The sequence below is a fragment of the Triticum aestivum genome, chromosome 6A (assembly GCF_018294505.1).
Source record: "Triticum aestivum cultivar Chinese Spring chromosome 6A, IWGSC CS RefSeq v2.1, whole genome shotgun sequence".
NCBI lineage: Eukaryota > Viridiplantae > Streptophyta > Magnoliopsida > Poales > Poaceae > Triticum > Triticum aestivum.
Genome location: NC_057809.1, coordinates 160342179 through 160354228, shown reverse-complemented (window position 1 = coordinate 160354228; position 12050 = coordinate 160342179).

Genomic DNA, 12050 nt, shown 5'->3' with positions numbered 1-12050 from the left:
ATTCTCAGAAGATTTTGAAGATAAATCAGTTTAGAAGACATTGACCTCATAGTGCGAAGACATTCACTCATATGTAGAGAGTTGGTTCCAGATTTGTACGAATCCACGAATAAGTACAAGTGAGGAATCTAACTACTTTGTGAAGCATAAGTGAACATACTAGGCATGCTATGAGATGCAGAATGAGATAGATCCAACTTGTGGGAATAGAAACCACTTGTGGTTTAAAAGGATGAATCTATCGAATCAAAAAAACTATACAAAGGAGGTTTTATTTACCACACGAGGAACTGCTAGACGGAGTAGGAGAGGAGGCCGAGTAGTTTGATCTTCCGTGCCCTAACTTGGCGACGGAGGACACCTACAACGACGGCGGAGAAGACGATGTCCGCGGCCGGCGTGAGGACTGCGTAGGTGAGGTCGCGGCAGCTAAGCGCTTCATCGCCGGCGTCGTCGAGTGCTAGCCGTGGTGCTAGGGTTTGTGTGAGAGTGGAAGAAGAGATAATGACTGGGGTGAGGCGTGTATTTATAGAGATAGGGACGGCACATCATTATTACACAGGTGCCCCTGGCGGTTCACATCCGACGGACACGTGGCGATCATGCAACACATTGGAGGTTGTTCCATGTTCCCACGCACGCCTGGATTGTCGGGTGGTCGTTCCCACTTCTCTGGGTTTCAGGCAAAAGGATTGAGCATTTAAAAACGGATTTAATGTTTGTCTCTGTAACTCCCGCTGACAAGGACACAGCGAAGACATTCAACAGTTTCAATAGAATGCATATGATTTGGATAGATAGAATTGAGACACGAGCATAGAAAGGTTAGGGTCCGATCACATTCACTTAGTTCAAAAGATTCAACGTGAAGACATAGCTATAAGTGAATGTTGTAGAGGACAGAAACTAAATTGAAGATAAACATGAGGCCATGTTAACATTGAAGACAAACAAAATGCGAAGACTTTGCAAATGTAATGCCATGTGAAAAACACTTCTAAGGGAAGAATTTGGTGGTGGCGTTACCCACCGTATAGGAAGTATTAGACCCAGACACGGCGCACAATTATCATGGCGCTCCGAAGTCAAATTCCATGTTAATGTATTCACACTCAGTATGTAAGTCTTCATTGATTGAATACATACTTTACTTCGTGTGTTGCACATCTAAGTCATCAACATGCATAAGTGTTAGGATGTGTGCCTGATCACAGGACATTTGAGGATTCCAAGATATTTAGCTCACACCGTAACTTGTAAAACCTTTTCTCATCCAAGGGCTTCGTGAAGATATCTGCCAGTTGCTCTTCAGTGTTGACGTGTATGATATCAATATCTTCCTTCATGACATGATCTCTGAGAAAGTGATGACGAATTTCAATGTGCTTTGTCTTCGAGTGCTGAACTGGGTTGTTAGCAATCTTGATGGCGCTTTCATTGTCGCAGTAGAGTGGCACTTGCTTCAGATGAATGACATAGTCTTTGAGTGTTTGCTTCATCCATAGAAGCTGAGCGCAGCAAGATCCAGCAGCAATGTATTTAGATTTAGCAGTGGAGAGAGATACACAGTTCTGCTTCTTTGAAGACCAACATACAAGTGATCATCCCAGAAAGTGACATGTGCCTGATGTAGACTTGCGATCCACCTTGTCACCAGCATAATCAGCATCCGAGAACCCAACTAGATCAAACTCTGAGCCCTTTGGATACCATAATCCTAGTGTTGGGGTGTGAGCCAAATATCAAAGAATTCGCTTCACAGCTAAGTGATGCGATTCCTTTGGTGCCGCTTGGAATCGGGCACACATGCAAACACTAAGCATGATATCTGGCCTAGATGCACATAAATAAAGCAAAGAACCAATCATGGAGTGGTATACCTTTTGATCGAACTCTTTACCATTTTCGTCGGGACCCAGATGGTGTTTAGCTGGCATTGGCGTCGTGTAACCTTTACAGTCTTGCATTCCAAACTTCTTCAGGCAATCTTTGAGGTATTTCTCTTGAGATATGAAGATGGCATTGCATTGCTGTCGTATTTGAAGACCAAGGAAGAATTTCAGCTCACCCATCATGGACATCTGATATTGCTCTTGCATCATATATCCAAACTCATCACTGTATTTCTAGTTGGTGCAGCCGAAGATAATGTCATCCACATATATTTGGCACACAAATAGTTCACCATCATATGTCTTCGTGAAGAGTGTGGGATCCAAAGAACCAGGTTTGAAGCCTTTGCTCTTCAGAAAGTCCTTGAGTGTGTCACACCAAGCACGAGGGGCTTGTTTGAGGCCATACAGTGCCTTGTTGAGCTTATAAACCATGTCAGGATGTTTTGGATCTTCAAAGCCAGGCGGTTGTGCAACATACACTTCTTCTTCAATCTTGCCATTGAGAAAAGCGCTCTTTACATCCATTTGATACAGAAGAATGTTATGATGATTTGCATAGGCCAGCAGTATGCGTATAGCTTCAAGCCTAGCCACAGGAGCAAATGTTTCATCAAAGTCAATTCCTTCAACTTGAGTGTATCCTTGAGCAACGAGACGAGCTTTGTTTCTGACAACTTGACCATGCTCATCTTGCTTGTTGCGATATATCCATTTAGTGCCTATGATATTGTGCTTACGAGGATCAGGATGCTTGACCAGTTCCCATACATTATTCAGCTCAAATTGTTGAAGCTCTTCTTGCATTGCTTGAATCCATTCAGGCTCCATGAAGGCTTCATCAAGTTTCTTGGGTTCAGATATTGAGACAAATGCAAAGTGTCCACAGAAATTTGCTAGTTGTGTTGCCCTTGAACGAGTGAGTGGACCAGGTGCGTTGATGTTGTCAATTATTCTCTCAATCTGTACTTCATTTGCAACACGAGGATGAACAGGACGAAGATTTTGCTCTTGCTGATCATTGTCATCGTTAGAAGGATTGTCTTCAGGCTGAGCATTGTCTTCAGGTTGATCAGGTGCAGAGATGATGTGTTCCTCTTCAGGCTGAGATTCAGACGGTATGATTTCTCCAGTTCCCATAAGCTTGATGGATTCACTGGATGAAACTTCATCTAGCACATTTGGCAGGTGCTCTCTTTGCGAGCCGTTAGTCTCATCGAACCGCACATCCACAGTTTCAACCACTTTATAGTGAAAGAGGTTGAAGACTCTGTAGGAGTGTGAATCCTTTCCGTATCCAAGCATAAAACCTTCATGTGCTTTCGGTGCAAATTTTGAAGTGTGATGTGGATCCTTGATCCAGCACCTGGCACCAAATACTCTGAAGTAACTAACATTTGGCTTCTTACCAGTGAGGAGCTCATAGGATATTTTGTTCAGAAGCTTGTGAAGATAAATATGGTTGATAATATGGCATGCAGTATCAATGGCTTCAGGCCAGAACTTTCTTGGAGTCTTGTATTCATCGAGCATCGTCCGGGCCATCTCAATAAGTGTTCTTTTCTTGCGTTCCACGACGCCATTCTGCTGCGGCGTGTACGGAGCTGAGAACTCATGAGTGATACCCAAAGTATCAAGATAAGTGTCAAGGCCAGTGTTCTTGAATTTAGTGCCATTGTCACTTCTGATGTGCTTGATCTTGACGCCATAGTTGTTCATGGCTCGATTGGCGAAGCGTCTGAAGACATCCTACACTTCAGTCTTGTAGAGGATTATATGCACCAACGTATATCTTGAATAATCATCAACAATGACGAAGCCATAGAGACAAGCAGTAGTAGTAAGAGTTGAGTAGTGAGTGGGACCAAAGAGGTCCATGTGTAGCAGTTCGAAGGGTTGAGTCGTTGTCATGATTGTCTTCGAGGGATGCTTGGCCCTCGTCATCTTTCCCGCTTCACAGGCACCGCATAAGTGATCCTTCTTGAACTTGACACCCTCGATGCCTATGACATGCTTCTTCTTTGCAAGATTGTGCAAGTTCCTCATGTCAGCATGTCCTAGCCTCTGATGCCAGAGCTAGCATTCTGAAGCTTTTGCTAGAAGACATACGGCAAGCTGTGGTCCTGCTGAGAAATCTACCACGTACAAATCATCTTTCTGATAACCTTCAAAGACTAGAGACTTGTCAGATTCCATTAGAACAAGGCAACGATATTTTCCAAATATCACAATCATGTTTAAATCGCAAAGCATTGAGACAGATATTAAGTTGAAACCAAGGGATTCAACAAGCATCACTTTATCCATGTGTTGATCCCTTGAGATTGCAACTCTACCTAGACCCAATACCTTGCTTTTACCAGTATCAGCAAATGTGATGTGACTCTTGTCAGACGGACGTAAAGTTGAGTCCATGAGAAGACTTCGCTTGCCAGTCATGTGATTAGTACACCCACTATCAATAATCCATTCTGAAGTAGCTGGTGTCATACCCTATAGTGCAGTTAGGGGGATAGGCTTCATGAAGAGAATTGTGAAGCATAAACATTTGACGAGCAAGTGGATTATGAAATCTTAGATCGAGGTTAGGACTGATAGGGCAAGTAGCAAGCAACTCAGGAACAAAATACATAATAAGACCATTTGGGCATTTGATCTTGCGCCCTACAAGATGTTTAAGGTCCCCAGTAATAGCTTCAGACGAATTTGATTTTTGGCTGGAGACCCTTCCCTGCAAAAAGAGAGTTAAGCTTTCTTAGCCACCCACGTCTTCAAGGGTGGCTTCGAAGCAATGAGTCTAAGTGCAGCATCTGAGAACTTTGGCTCTAAGAACTTTGGCTTTGAAGCCCTAGCAAATAGTCTTGTAGGAGGGCAATAGTACTCATAAGAATAAGCAGAGTAGTTCTTGGTCTTATGAACATGGCGGTTTGATGAAACGCACTCATATTCATAGGCCTGAGTATGGTTTCCCTGCAAAACATTTGCGTTAGTGCGACTCAGGTGAGTCCTCTGTCTGTATGAAGCCTTTGGACCATATGAAGCTTGTGTTCTGGGGTTTGTCTTCCTCACTTGTGGTGTCATGACGACATTCACAGGTAGATTCTCCAGACACCTTTTTGGCACCCAGACTTTCTTCATAGGTGGCCCATTCCTACAGTTAGTACCAATATACCTGGCAAACACTTCACCATTCTGATTCTTAAACAGTTTATAGTTTGCATCAAAGGATTCATCAATAACAATGGGATTAGCACAAGTGAAGCCAGATAGGGTGGATGGATCCACTAAAGGTTCCTTTGCAGCAACCCATGTGGTTTTGGGGTACTACTCAGGTTTCCAGTAAGATCCATCAGCATTCATTTTCCTTTCGAACCCAACACCCTCTTTCCTAGGGTTTTGGTTCAGGATCTGCCTTTTGAGGACATCACATAATGTCTGATGCCCTTTGAGACTTTTGTACATCCCTGTTTCAAGCAATGTCTTCAACCTAGCATTTTCATCAGCAATAGCAGTGGCATCCTCAGCAGAGGGGTTAGTTACCACATCAATGGTTGAAGATATTGCAACAGTAGCAGCAGTAGAACATCTAGCAACAGAAGTAGCATTGTCATGCTCAATGCATTTAAGACATGGTGGTTCAAATCCTTCCTGAGCGGAACTGGTCTGTTTGGCGGTAAGTGACTCGTTTTCCTTTTGAAGGTCTTCATGAGCCGCTCTCAATTTCTCAAGATCTTGCTTCCTTTGAAGATAACCATAAGAAAGCTTTTCATGAGTTGTTGAGAGTGTTTCATGACGACTTTCAAGTTCCTCATACTTAACATGACGATTTTTTATGTCTTCAATTAAGGACTGAGATCGAGTCATTTCAGCGTCTAACAGGTCATCGCTTTTGTCTAATAGTTTTTGAATATGTTCCATAGCTTTCTGTTGTTCAGTTGCAATTTTAGCAAGTGTTTTGTAGCTGGGTTTGGAACCACAATCAGAGTCATCTTCACTGGATGTTTGATAGTGTGTAGTGCGTGAGTTTACCTTGGCACCGCGTGCCATGAAGCAGTAGGTGGGAGCGGAGTCGTCCTGGTCATTAGCATCGGCGTCGGTGATGGAGTCATTGTCTTCAATGTTGAAGATGGACTTGGCAACGTAGGCTGTAGCCAGACTTGCAATGCCAGAATCGGACTCCTCCTCAGACTCCACCTCCGCCTCCTCAGAACCAGACTCCTCCTCTGAATCCATTTCCTTGCCAACAAACGCACGAGCCTTGCCAGATGATCTCTTCTTGTGTGATGAAGACTTTGATGAAGACTTGGAAGAAGACTTTGAGTATTTCTTCTTCTTCTTGTCATCAGAATCATATTCCTTGCTCTTCTTCTTCTTCTTGTTCTCATTGTCCCACTGCGGACATTCAAAGATGTAGTGGCCAGGTTTCTTGCACTTGTGGCATGTTCTCTTCTTGTAGTCATGAGCAGAAACTTCATCATTCCTTGAGCTAGATCGTGAGGACTTTCTGAAACCTTTATTCTTGGTGAATTTCTGGAACTTCTTCACAAGCATAGCAAGCTCCTTTCCAATGTCTTCAGGATCATCAGAACTGCAATCAGAGTCTTCTTCAGATGAGGAAACAGCTTTTGCCTTCAAAGCACGAGTTCGCCCATAGTTGGGACCGTAGATATCTCTTTTCTCAGAAAGCTGAAACTCATGTGTGTTGAGCCTCTCAAGTATGTCAGACGGATCGAGTGTCTTGAAGTCAGGGTGTTCTCGAATCATCAGGGCTAGGGTGTCAAACGAGTTGTCAAGTGATCTCAGGAGTGTCTTGACGACTTCATGCTTGGTGATCTCAGTAGCGCCGAGGGCTTGAAGCTCATTTGTGATGTCAGTGAGTCGATCAAACATGAGCTGAACATTCTCATTGTCGTTTCTCCTGAAGCGGTTGAAGAGGTTGCGAAGGACACTGATTCTTTGATCTCTCTGGGTTGAGACACCTTTGTTGACCTTGGAGAGCCAATCCCAGACTAGCTTGGATGTTTCCAGAGCACTCACAAGGCCATACTGTCCTTTGGTCAGATGACCACAGATGATGTTCTTGGCAGTGGAATCCAGTTGAACGAACTTCTTGACATCAGCAGCGGTGACACCTTCACCATCCTTGGGGACGCCATTCTTGACGACATACCAGAGGTCGACATCAATAGCTTCAAGATGCATGCGCATCTTATTCTTCCAGTAGGGATATTCAGTTCCATCGAAGACTGGGCACGCAGCGGAGACTTTGATTATCCCTGCAGTCGACATAGCTAAAACTCTAGGTGGTTAAACCGAATCACACAGAACAAGGGAGTACCTTGCTCTGATACCGATTGAAAGTGCTAGTGATCGACTAGAGGGGGGTGAATAGGCGATTTTTATGAAAGTCTTCAAAACATGGAAGTTTCAAAGACAAACAGTAGAAACAAACCTATTACCATGCAGCGGAAGGTAGACTACACTAAGCAAGCCATAGTCAAGTATTCAATGAGATGAAAGCACAAAGACTAATAGCAACTAGGCAGTATAGATCAGGATGGAAGATAGTACGAAGCCAAACAGAACAAGCAGTTGCACAATGAAGACAAATAGATAATGCAAACAGGCAATGATTTCACAAGGACCAATCTGCAAATAAAGAGATGGGAAGAAAGGAACCAGTGGCTCGTGGAAGACAATGATTTGTTGGACTAGTTCCAGTTGCTGTGACAATTGTACGTCTGGTTAGGGAGGCTGAGATTCAACTCAGAAGACCACGTCTTCACCTTATTCCCCTTGAGCTAAGGACACCCAGTCCTCGCCCAATCACTCTGGTAAGTCTTCAAGGTAGACTTCCAAACCTTCACAGAATTTGTTCACCGGCGATCCACAATGACTCTTGGATGCTCAGAATGCGACGCCTAAGCGGCTGGAGGATTCACAGTCCTCAAGTGTAATAAGTCTTCAGATCACACAGACAGGAAGACTTCAGTGATGCCTAACACTCTTTGGCTCTGGGTGTTTAGGGCTTTGTCCTCGCAAGGAATTCTCTCTCAAAGGCTTCAAGGTGGGTTGCTCTCAAACGACAAAAGCCGTACACTAACTCTGAGCAGCCAACCGTTTATGGTTGTAGGGGGTGGGCTATTTATAGCCACTAGGCAACCCGACTTGATTTGTTCGAAATGACCCTGGATCACTAAGGAACTGACACGTGTTCCAACGGTCAGATTTCAAACACCCACGGCAACTTTACTTGGGCTACAAGCAAAGCTGACTTATCCAGCTCTGGATAAGATTTGCTCTCATTGTCTTCGCTCGAAGACATAGGATTTTGGTTAAGCATCACTTTAGTCATTCTGACTTGTTCACTTGGACCCCACTTAACAGTACGGTGGTTCCTATGACTCAACAAAGAAGAAAAAGAACGACGAAACAACCAAGTCTTCGTGCTCCATAGTCTTCACGTGATGTCTTCTCTTGTCATAGTCTTCAATGTGAATGTCTTCACATACCACCTTTGACTTCAATGTCTTCATACATTTTTAGGGGTCATCTCTGGTAGGAAAACCGAATCAATGAGGGACTTCTACCTATGTTATCCTGGAATTCTCACAAACACATTAGTCCCTCAACCAGGTTTGTCGTCAATAATCCAAAACCAACTAGGGGTGGCACTAGATGCACTTACACATGGTATGGCCTCACCATGCCCTGGTAAAAATTGGAGAATGTTTTCCTTATGTCGTGATGCGCGCCTTTCATAAATCGAACCATCACCGAGGAAGTTTCATGGTTTCGAGGGGGAAATCACCGAGATTGAAGGGGGGATCCAAATTTCCTTTGTCCTTTGTCCACGAGTTTTTTTTCTATGATGAGCATACAACCTGCAAGTCACCGTGTTCAAATTTGGCACTTTTCCGGGTTCATTTGCCATATTTAGGGGATTATGTGCATTTCCTAGGCATTAATGCCCATAATTCAAGTTCAAACAATCGATGCATAAAAGGGTCCACAAGAACGGCCTAGAAAACCATGCTCGTGCAATTTAGTAAATTCTCATGCCTTTTACAAGGAATGGACAGAAATTTCGATGAAATGTGTGGCAAGAGTCAACCACAAATGTCTGTTTGTTGGGGTTTTAACTATTGAAAAAATGAAATAAATGCTTAAAAAACATGACGCCTGGCATGGTGCCATGGTATGACCTCACCATACCTTGGTAAAAATTTGAGAAGGTTTGGCTTATGTTGTCATGCACACCCTTCATAAATCGAACCATCACTAAGGAAATTCCATGCTTTCGAAAGGGAAATCCTCAAGATTGAAGGGGAATCCAAATTTTCTTCGTTCTTTGCCCTGTAGTTTTTTTCTACGATGAACATACACCCTGCAAATCACCGTGTTCAAATTTGGCATTTTTCCGGGCTCATTTACCATATTTAGGGGATTATGTGCATTTTCTAGGCATTTAGCGCATATAAATCCAATTCAGCTACAGGTGCACGGGTGTGATGTGAGGGACGTGGATTGCCTTTCGATCGCGGCGCATCCAACGATGCACACGCGTGATCCACGTGGATGGGGTTCCGGCCAATCATAACGCAACACACAATAGGCTTAGCGCACACTGTTTCTGGAAGCGACGGAGATGAACCATGTGCGATAATGAACGAGCAAAATTGTAAGGGAAGCCAAATTTTTGTTGTCATTTGTGGTTGAGCTCTTGAATACCACCGCACTGTACGGCTGCCCGGCCCCTCCGTCCCAGAGCTCTCTCCAGGCGTCGTCCATGGCACCGTGGCACGCAGTAACTGGTAAGGAAGCGATGGCATCCCGTCGCGCCGCGTTCCTCGCCGCCCGCGATGATACATCTCCGTTGTATCTACTTTTCCAAACACTTTTGCCCTTGTTTTGGACTCTAACTTGTATGATTTGAATGGAACTAACCCGGACTGACGTTGTTTTCAGCAGAATTACCATGGTGTTGTTTCATGTGCAGAAAACAAATATTCTCAAAATGACCTGAAACTCCACGGTACATCTTAGAAAAAACAATAAAAAAATCCTCGCCAAAGATGAAGACCAGGGGGCCCACACCCTTCTCACGAGGGTGGGGGGCGCCCCCTCCCCCCTAGGGCGGCCCCTACCTCATGGGCCCCCTGTTGCGTCTCTGACTCCACCTCCATATATTGAGTTTCGATGAGAAAAAAATCAGGGAAAAGAAATCATCGTGTTTTATGATACGGAGCCACCGCCAAGCCCTAAAACCTCTCGGGAGGGCTGATCTGGAGTCCGTTCGGGGCTCAGGAGAGGGGGATTCGTCGTCGTCGTCATCATCAACCATCCTCCATCACCAATTTCATGATGCTCACCGCCGTGCGTGAGTAATTACATCATAGGCTTGTTGGACGGTGATGGGTTGGATAAGATTTATCATGTAATCGAGTTAGTTTTGTTAGGCTTTGATCCCTAGTATCCATTATGTTCTGAGATTGATGTTGCTATGACTTTGCTATGCTTAATGCTTGTCACTAGGGCCCGAGTGCCATGATTTCAGATCTGAACCTATTATGTTTTCATGAATATATGTGAGTTCTTGATCCTATCTTGCAAGTATATAGTCACCTACTATGTGTTATGATCCGGCAACCCCGAAGTGACAATAATCGGGACCACTCCCGGTGATGACCATAGTTTGAGGAGTCATGTATTCACTATGTGCTAATGCTTTGTTCCGGTTCTCTATTAAAAGGAGGCCTTAATATCCCTTAGTTTCCAATAGGACCCCGCTGCCATGGGAGGGTAGGACAAAAGATGTCATGCAAGTTCTTTTCCATAAGCACGTATGACTATATACGGAATACATGCCTACATTACATTGACGAATTGGAGCTAGTTTTGTGTCACCCTATGTTATGACTGTTACATGATGAACCGCATCCGGCATAATTATCCATCACTGATCCGGTGCCTACGAGTTTTCCATATACTAGTTCTCGCTTATTTACTTTCCCGCTCCTACTGTTACAATCACTACAAAATACCAAAAACATTACTTTTGCTGTATTTACTTTTGTTGCCGCTACCGCCACTATCATATTACTTTGCTACTAAACACTTTGCTGTAGATACTAAGTTTCCAGGTGTGGTTGAATTGACAACTCAGCTGCTAATACTTGAGAATATTTTTTGGCTCCCCTTGTGTCGAATCAATAAATTTGGGTTGAATACTCTACCCTCGAAAGCTGTTGCGATCCCCTATACTTGTGGGTTATCAAGACTAATTTCTGGCGCCGTTGCCAGGGAGCATAGCTCTATTCTTTGAGTTACTTGGGATTTATATCTGCTGGACACTATGAAGAACTTGAGAGATCCAAAAACCAAGATATATCCCTCAACTACGAGGGGAGGTAAGGAACTGCCATCTAGCTCTGCACTTGATTCACCTTCTGTTATGAGTAAGTTTGCGACACCTACGCCTGCTTCTGCTATTCGTTCTGGTATGTCGCATGTTATTGATGATGTCACTTCTGCTATGCATGATACTTATGATGAAGCTGCTTCTATGCCTGATACTACTGTGCCCCTTAGTGAATTTCTTGATGAACAAATTGCTAGGGCTAGAGAAAAAGAAATTATTGAATCTGAATACGATGATGAAAATATGCCTGTTATTCCTGAGGGTTATCTTTTTGATAGGGAATCTTCTGCCGCTATTTCTACTTGCAAAGATAGATATGAGCTTAAGAGGTTATTAATTAAATGGAACAAAGAATCACTTAGAGATAAAATGAGACCTGACCCTGCTTTTGCTACTTCACCTATATGTGTTCCTGATAAGGATTATGGATTCTCTGTTGATCCTGATATAATTACTTTGGTTGAATCTGATCCATTTTATGGCTATGAATCTGAAACTGTTGTGGCACATCTTACTAAGTTAAATGATATAGCTGCCCTGTTTACTAATGATGAGAGATCGTGTTGCCTTTATATACTCAAAATATTTCCGTTCTCACTAAAGGGTGATGCTAAGATATGGTTTAATTCTCTTGATCCTAGTTATGTGTGTAGTCCCCAGGATATGATTTATTACTTCTCTGCTAAATATTTCCCTGCTCATAAGAAACAAGCTGCTTTGAGGGAAATATACAACTT